This window comes from Colobus angolensis, unplaced genomic scaffold, assembly GCF_000951035.1.
Source record: "Colobus angolensis palliatus isolate OR3802 unplaced genomic scaffold, Cang.pa_1.0 Scaffold198, whole genome shotgun sequence".
NCBI lineage: Eukaryota > Metazoa > Chordata > Mammalia > Primates > Cercopithecidae > Colobus > Colobus angolensis.
This window is the reverse complement of record NW_012115132.1, coordinates 3,802,750-3,809,895: the sequence shown is the minus strand read 5'-3', so window position 1 is coordinate 3,809,895 and position 7,146 is coordinate 3,802,750.

The window sequence follows — 7,146 nt, the reverse complement described above, 5'->3', positions numbered from 1 at the left end:
CGTGCCGGAGACCAGAGGCGCCTACGGAAACGCGGCGGCTGGGGAAGGAGGCACCGGCAGGGGCCCCGTGTCGCGCGGCCCCGGGCGCCCTGGAGAATCCGGTCTTCTGGGCTGCCTGCCGGAACGCTTAGAGAAAGATGCTTTGAAAGAGGGAAGCATGGAGGAAAGGAAGACTTCATAGAAAGCGACAGCCGATCCGAAAGCTGCCTCTCCCAGCACTCCTTCCACAATCCGAGATCCAATATTTCAATGTTCTGCTAAGCATTAAAACAGTATCCCGTTACTCCTCCCCTACATAGCACATCTTTTTTTAAAACCAAGGAAACACCCCAAACCCCAACAATAAACAGGAATTATTACAATCAAGAGGAATTGTTGCAATTCTTCATGCCTGCCTCTGTGTGCTAAGAGTATAAGACAGCTATTCTGAATCCTCATTATCTACTTAGGCAGCCTTGCCTGAACCCCCTCTGTCTATTATGAAGAAGGCTTCCAAGAGATCTGATCACAGAGAAAAAAAAATTTCTAATGGCTGCAGAGAAACCAGTTAATTTAAGCTTGCCCCAGCCCTCAAAGTGATGTTACTCTGGTGGTGGTGGTGGTGGTGGTGGTGGTGGTGGTGGTTTTCAAGATACCTCTTAAGGACATGTGACTGGTAGAACTGCCAACTGTCCCAGCTATAGAAGGGAAACTTGCATCAGGAAAACGACCTTATTTACAATTAGTGCCAAACAGTTGGTCCTTCCCTCATTGAACTCCCACTCCTTCGCCCAAGCTCCTGCCACCCCCAGTGGAAGAACTTCACTGGATAACTCAGGTAACCGACTAGCAGTCCCACTAAAAATCCTCCAGGTCCACAAAGATGTACTAGGCTCGCAAACAGTATCTCTGGTCAAAGTAAAACTCCCTGGCCTCAAATCCTGAACACTGCTTTACAAAGAACACCTCCCACCCTCTGGCCTAGCTAAAGTCTCAGGGCTCAGGCAAGCTGGACAGTTGCCTAGGGCAGCCGGCTGTTTAGTGATTGTTTATTATGGGAGTGACTGAGAGCTAGGAGCAGACACTTCCCGGCTTCCCTCAGGCTGCAAAAACCCCAGCGGGGTGTGGATGAAGGGCAGGGTTATAACACGGCAGTATGAAATGATACAGTGTGGAAAGTTTCAGACTTCTGTTGTTTCAGATTTGTTTTAATAAAGCGGGGAAGGGGCATGGGTGAGACATTACTGTACATTCCTGAAGCCTCTCCCTATTTCTGACCTGCCAAAGATGAGACAGCTTTTCCAGATTTGACTTGTACCTCCTGCACAGTGTAGAGAGGCCTGGGACAGGAATGAGGATTCAGTCATCTTCCAAATACAGTGATAATGATGCAGATAAAGGCAGTGATTGAAACCACATGTGACCCAAAGCTCCCCCCAGCCCAAGTTGCTAAGAACAAGGGTTCAAGGCAGGAGGCCTTCTCTTCTGATCAGGGTGCAGATTATCTCAGCCCTGTGAAGTGGGGCTGTGGGACTGGAGGCTGTCTCTCTCTCTCTCTCTCTCTCTTTCTCTCCATATATGTATATATTATATATGTATATATTTTATATGTATATATTTTATATGTATATTTTATATATATATATATCTTTTTTTTTTTTTTTTTTAAACGGAGTCTCACCCTGTCGCCCAGGCTGGAGTGCAGTGGCAGGATCTCGGCTCACTAGAACCCCCGCCTCCCAGGTTCAAGTGATTCACCTCCCTCAGCCTCCGGAGTAGCTGGGATTACAGGCATGCACCACCAGCCCTGGCTAATTTTTTGTATTTTTGGTAGAGATGGGGTTTTGCCATATTGGCCAGGCTGGTCTCGAATTCCTGACCTCAAGTGATCTGCCTGCCTTGGCCTCCCAAAGTGCTGGGATTACAGCGTGAGCTACCTCGCCAGGCCCCTCTATATCTTACCAGTTGTTTTGCATGACCTTAGGGGGAGTTAGCTACCCTCCTTGCTTTTTTGTGTTCTGTTTATGTTTTGGCATGTGCTTCCTGCCTTTCTTGTCTAATTATGGCTAATTTCCTTATCCCAGGCCCCAGTATTACCCATCTCTACCTGTACATTCCAAAATATTGCATACTATGAGAAAAACTTTGGTACTGACAATTAGAGAAAACTTGTATTCAGACCCCAAATCTGCCATTTACTAGTGCCTTGGGCATGTGGCTTATTTTCAGTGGACCTCCAGTTTCTCATCTGAAAAGTCAGGATAATAATATCTTTCTTGCCAGCATTTTTTTATTTTATTTTATTTTGTTTATTTATTTTTTTTAGCAGAGTCTTGTTCTGTCACCGAGGCTGGAAGATGCAACAGTGTGGTCTCAGCTTACTACAACCTCCGCCTCCCGGGTTCAAGTGATTCTCCTGCCTCAGCCTCCCAAATTGCCGGGATTACAGGCAACCGCCACTACGCACGGTTAATTTTTGTATTTTTAGTAGAGACAGGGTTTTGCCATGTTGGCCATGGCTGGTCTTGAACTCCTGACCTCAAGTGATCTGTCCGCCTCAACCTCCCAAAGTGCTAGGATTACAGGTGTGAGCCGCCACGCCTGGCCTCAATTTGTAAACTGTAAATTGCTCTACATGTGTAATACCGTTAGCCTAAGTTCCACTTTTCAAAATCCAGCTGGAATCTTAAAAGTAGCCCCTGCAATGGCATCATCATTTTGTCTCCTCCGTTTTATTTTTTCCTAACCCTTATTAGCTGAAATCTCCTGTATTTCTTTGCTTGTTAACTGTGTCTTCACGGTAAGGAAGCTCCTGAGAGGAGGAGCACTGTTTGTCCTACTCACTCCTTTATCCCAAATGCCAAGGGCAGTACCTGGCACTTAGGTGGAGCTCAATCACTGATTCAAATGAATGAATGACTTACTAAAATTCAGCTTCACCACAGCACTTGTACAAACTTGAAAAGAAAGAGCTCATAAGTACAGGCAACAAAAGCAAAAGTAAACAAGTGGAATACATCAAACTAACGATCTTCTGCACAGTCAGTAAAGGAAACAATCAACAGATGAAAAGGCAGCCAACAGAAGGAAAGGAAATATTTGCAAACCAAACATCTGATATGAGGTTAATATCCTAAATATACAAAGAACTCACACAACCTAATAGCAAATAAATAAATAAATAAATTTAAAAATGGGCAAAGGACCTAAATAGACATTTTTCAAAAAAGACATTCAAATGGCCAATGGATAGATGAAAAGGTGTTCATCATCGTTAATTATCAGGGAAACAGAAATTAAAACCACCGTGAGATACTACCTCACACCTGTTAGAATAGCTATTATCAGAAAGACAAAAGATAACAAGTGTTTGGGACAATATGAAGAAAAGAGAACCCTTGCACAGTGTTGGTGGGATTGTAAATTCATGTGGCCATTGTAGAAAATGATAGGGAAATTCTCAAAAAATTAAAAGTATAATTACCATATCATCCAGCAATCTTACTTCTGGGTATATATCCAAAGGAAATAAAATCAACATGTTAAAGAGATATCTGCACTCCCATGTTCACTACAGTGTTATTCACAACAATCAATACATGGCAACAACCTAAATGTCTGCTGACTGATGAATGAACAAAGAAAATGTGGTACATATATGCAGTGGAATATTATTCAGCCATTTGGGACAACAGGGATGAACCTTACGCTGAGTGGAAGAAGCAAGATACCGAAAGACAAGTACTGCACTTCTGTGTGAATCTGATCTGTATGTGGAACCTAAAAAAGTCGAACTCACAGAAGCAGAGAGTGTAATGGTGGTTGCCATGGTCTGGGAGTTTGGGACAATAGGGAGATGTTAGTCAAAGAATATAAACATTCAGTTATAAGATGAGTAAGTTCTGGGGATCTAACATACGGCATGGTGACTGTGGTTAATAATGCTGTACTGTATACCTGGAATTTGCTAAGACAGTAGATCTGAAGTACTCTCACCACACACACACACACACATAACTATGTGCCATGACAAATGGGTTAATTAGCTTGATAATAGTAATCATTTCACAATGTATACATACATCAAATCATGTTGAACATTGTAAATGTATATATAGAATTTTTATTTGTCAATCATATCCCAATACATCTGCGGAAAAATCTTTTTTAAAGGCCCCTTGGTAGTCCTCAAAGCAAGACTCAGTCTGTGGTTTGAAGTGGAAATATTACCAACCAGGAGTATCTTCACAGAGGGCAACTTGGTCCATTGTAAATCCTTTAACAATGATGTGTTTCAAACCATGTAACTCCTCTGGTCAAAACCCTCAAGGGATCCCTGCCTCTCTCCACTAAGAGATAAAGCCCTTTCAATTACCTATAAGGTCCTGCAGGATTTTTCTTAACCGTCCCTCACCTCCCTTCACCACATCCTCTCACCCCATTTCCTGCCCATCTCTCTCTCCCTCCCTCCTGATCTACTCACTGTGCTCCAGCCAGGCTGGTGACCTTGTTATTTCTCATGCATGGCAAGCATGTCCCTGCCTCAGGGCCCCTGCACACACTTGTCTCCGCCAGTCTGCATCCCAATCCACCTAGCACGCTCCCTCACTTCCTTCAAGTCTCTCCTCAGACGCCACCTTACTATTAAGGCCTTCTCTAACCACCCTAAATAAAACAGCAGCACTCCTTCTTTTCCCCAATCCCCTCACCTTCCTTTATTTTTCTTCTTAGCATTAATCAGCACCTGACTGTCTATATATTGGCTTGTTCATCTATTACTGATCTGTTGCATCTAGAATGTGGGTTCCATGGGGCAAGGACTTGGTCTTTTTGTTTGGTGTTATATCCTCAATAATAGCAACAGTGTCCGTCACTAAACAAACACTTGTGGAACTAATTAATTAATCTGATCTTATTGTCTGTAGGACAAATAAGAGAATATTCAAGGCTAGAGTTCTATCATTACACACACACACACACACACGAAGCTAAAGGAGCCCAAGCATTCGCGCCTTGCTTAATTTCTTTTTCCAGGTGTACTTTTTCCCCAGGGCTGTCTAAAGACCTGAAAACAGTGTGGCACAAAAGGACCCAGAAAATGTAACCTTGAACAAGTCAGTTCACTTCCCTAAGCTTTGGTTTCTCATTGGTAAAGTCAAGAGTAACTGTAATATAGCATGCTTAGCTCATTTGAGTTACTGTAAGAATCAAATGAGAATAAAATCATAATATACGAAAAAAATTTTGCAATCCGCAATGCACATGGCAGGGGCAAGATTTAATCATCACACTCCTGGACAAATGTGGACACAAGTACATGATGAGATCATGTTTGCAAGTTGACAGCATTAAATACGTGGAATATCGCCCATCAAACACACATTAGTTTCCAGATTCTTTGCAGACTCTGAAATGGTCATTGACTGTTATAAACCAACAGAAAAAGGGAAAATGGAAAAATAGCCAATGGAAGCAAAGCAAAGGAGACTATTTTTCGTTTAAATGTAGAAAGCACTGCAGGAACATATGTTTATCAATGGTCTACAATTGTATTTGCTATAGAAAAAAATAATTTATTGGCTCTAAAATATGAAAACGAGTTGAAGTATTGGAATTAGTAAATGTTTAAATTCCCTAAAATGTAACCCTAGGTCAACTGGCAAGGCAATCCAATCTTCATAAACATATACAAAATTTGTATTTGATGTGGGCACATTGTAAGGTTTTGGTAATGTCTGACGGAACCTCTAGCAGTAAGCATTTCCAGCTTCTAGAAAGAACAGGAAACTCTGATGGGTTTATACTGATAGGATATAGAAGGTGGGAAAAGACAATCAGGTCAAGAAAAGTTCAGGCATTGTGGAATAGTAATGATGAATCTAGAGCGTCCCAGCCAGAAAACAGGAGCCTAGTTTCTAGTTCCTGCTCTTCTAGGAACCTGAGGAAACCTGTAACATTGTTTCTGAATGCTAGGACGTGAGAGTTTCATCAAAAAAAAAAATTCAGGCTAAGATGTGGTGATATCTTTCCAGCTGAAATAGTCAAGGATGCCCTGTGTAGATCAAGTGGGTCCAGGAGGGGAAGAGCCTGGGAAAGAGGAAGATGGAACTCCGCTGAGAAGGAAGCAAACAAGTGGGAGGAAAATAAGTAGAAGTAGGAGGCCCCACCAGGCTTCCCAAGATAGCCAAGCAGGAAGCTAACCAGGAGCAAAAAAGGGAAATTCACCCCTGTATGTGTCAAATCCTGCGCCAGGTGCTTTACCGGTGTTATCTCTTTGATCCTTGCAAGGTTCCTAAGACACAGGTACTCTCCTTATCAGTTGTCACAAATGAGGAAACTGAAACTCAATCCTAGAAGGGGGCTCTTGGCAATTCATTCACATAGTCCTTGAACAAATATTCTTTGAGCAGATAGTCTGTACCAGGGAGTATCTGTCTAGAGTCTTTTGTCATTTACAAAACACTTTCAGAAGAATTTTTGTTTGAATATCACCGGAACTCTGCAAAGCAGGAAAATAACATCATCCATGTTTTACAAAAAATTAAGAATCTGGTTCAGATTTTTTTTCTTCTTCTTCTTCTTCCCAAGATGGAGTCTTGCTCTATCGCCCAGGCTGGAGTGCAGCAGCACAGTCTCAACTCACTGAAACGTCCATCTCCCAGGTTCAAGCGATTCTTCTGCCTCAGTCTCCTGAGTAGCTGGGACTACAGGTACATGCCACCATGCCCGGCTAATTTTTGTGTTTTTAGTAGAGATGGGGTTTCACCACATTGGCCAGGCTGGTCTCATCCTGACCTCGTGATCTGCCCACCTCGGCCGCCCAAAGTGCTGGGATTACAGGTGTGAGCCACCATGCCTGGCCTGGTTCAGGGTTTCTAGCCTGGGCACCGTTTTGATATTTTGCTCCACATAACTCTCTGTTGGAAGAGGCTGTCCTGTGCATTGTGGGATCCACATCCCTTGCCTCTACCCACTAGGTGCCCAACAGTGGGCCCACTAGGTGTCAAATGTCTGGAAGCAAAATGACCTCCAGTTGAGACCCACTAATCTAGTTGAATAACTTACTTAAGGTCAACTGATTTTAACATGGAGAATTTGGAATTTGACCCTCATTTTCTGGCTTCGTGCCAGGGCTCTGCCACAACACTGCAGCTTCCTTTAGAGAAT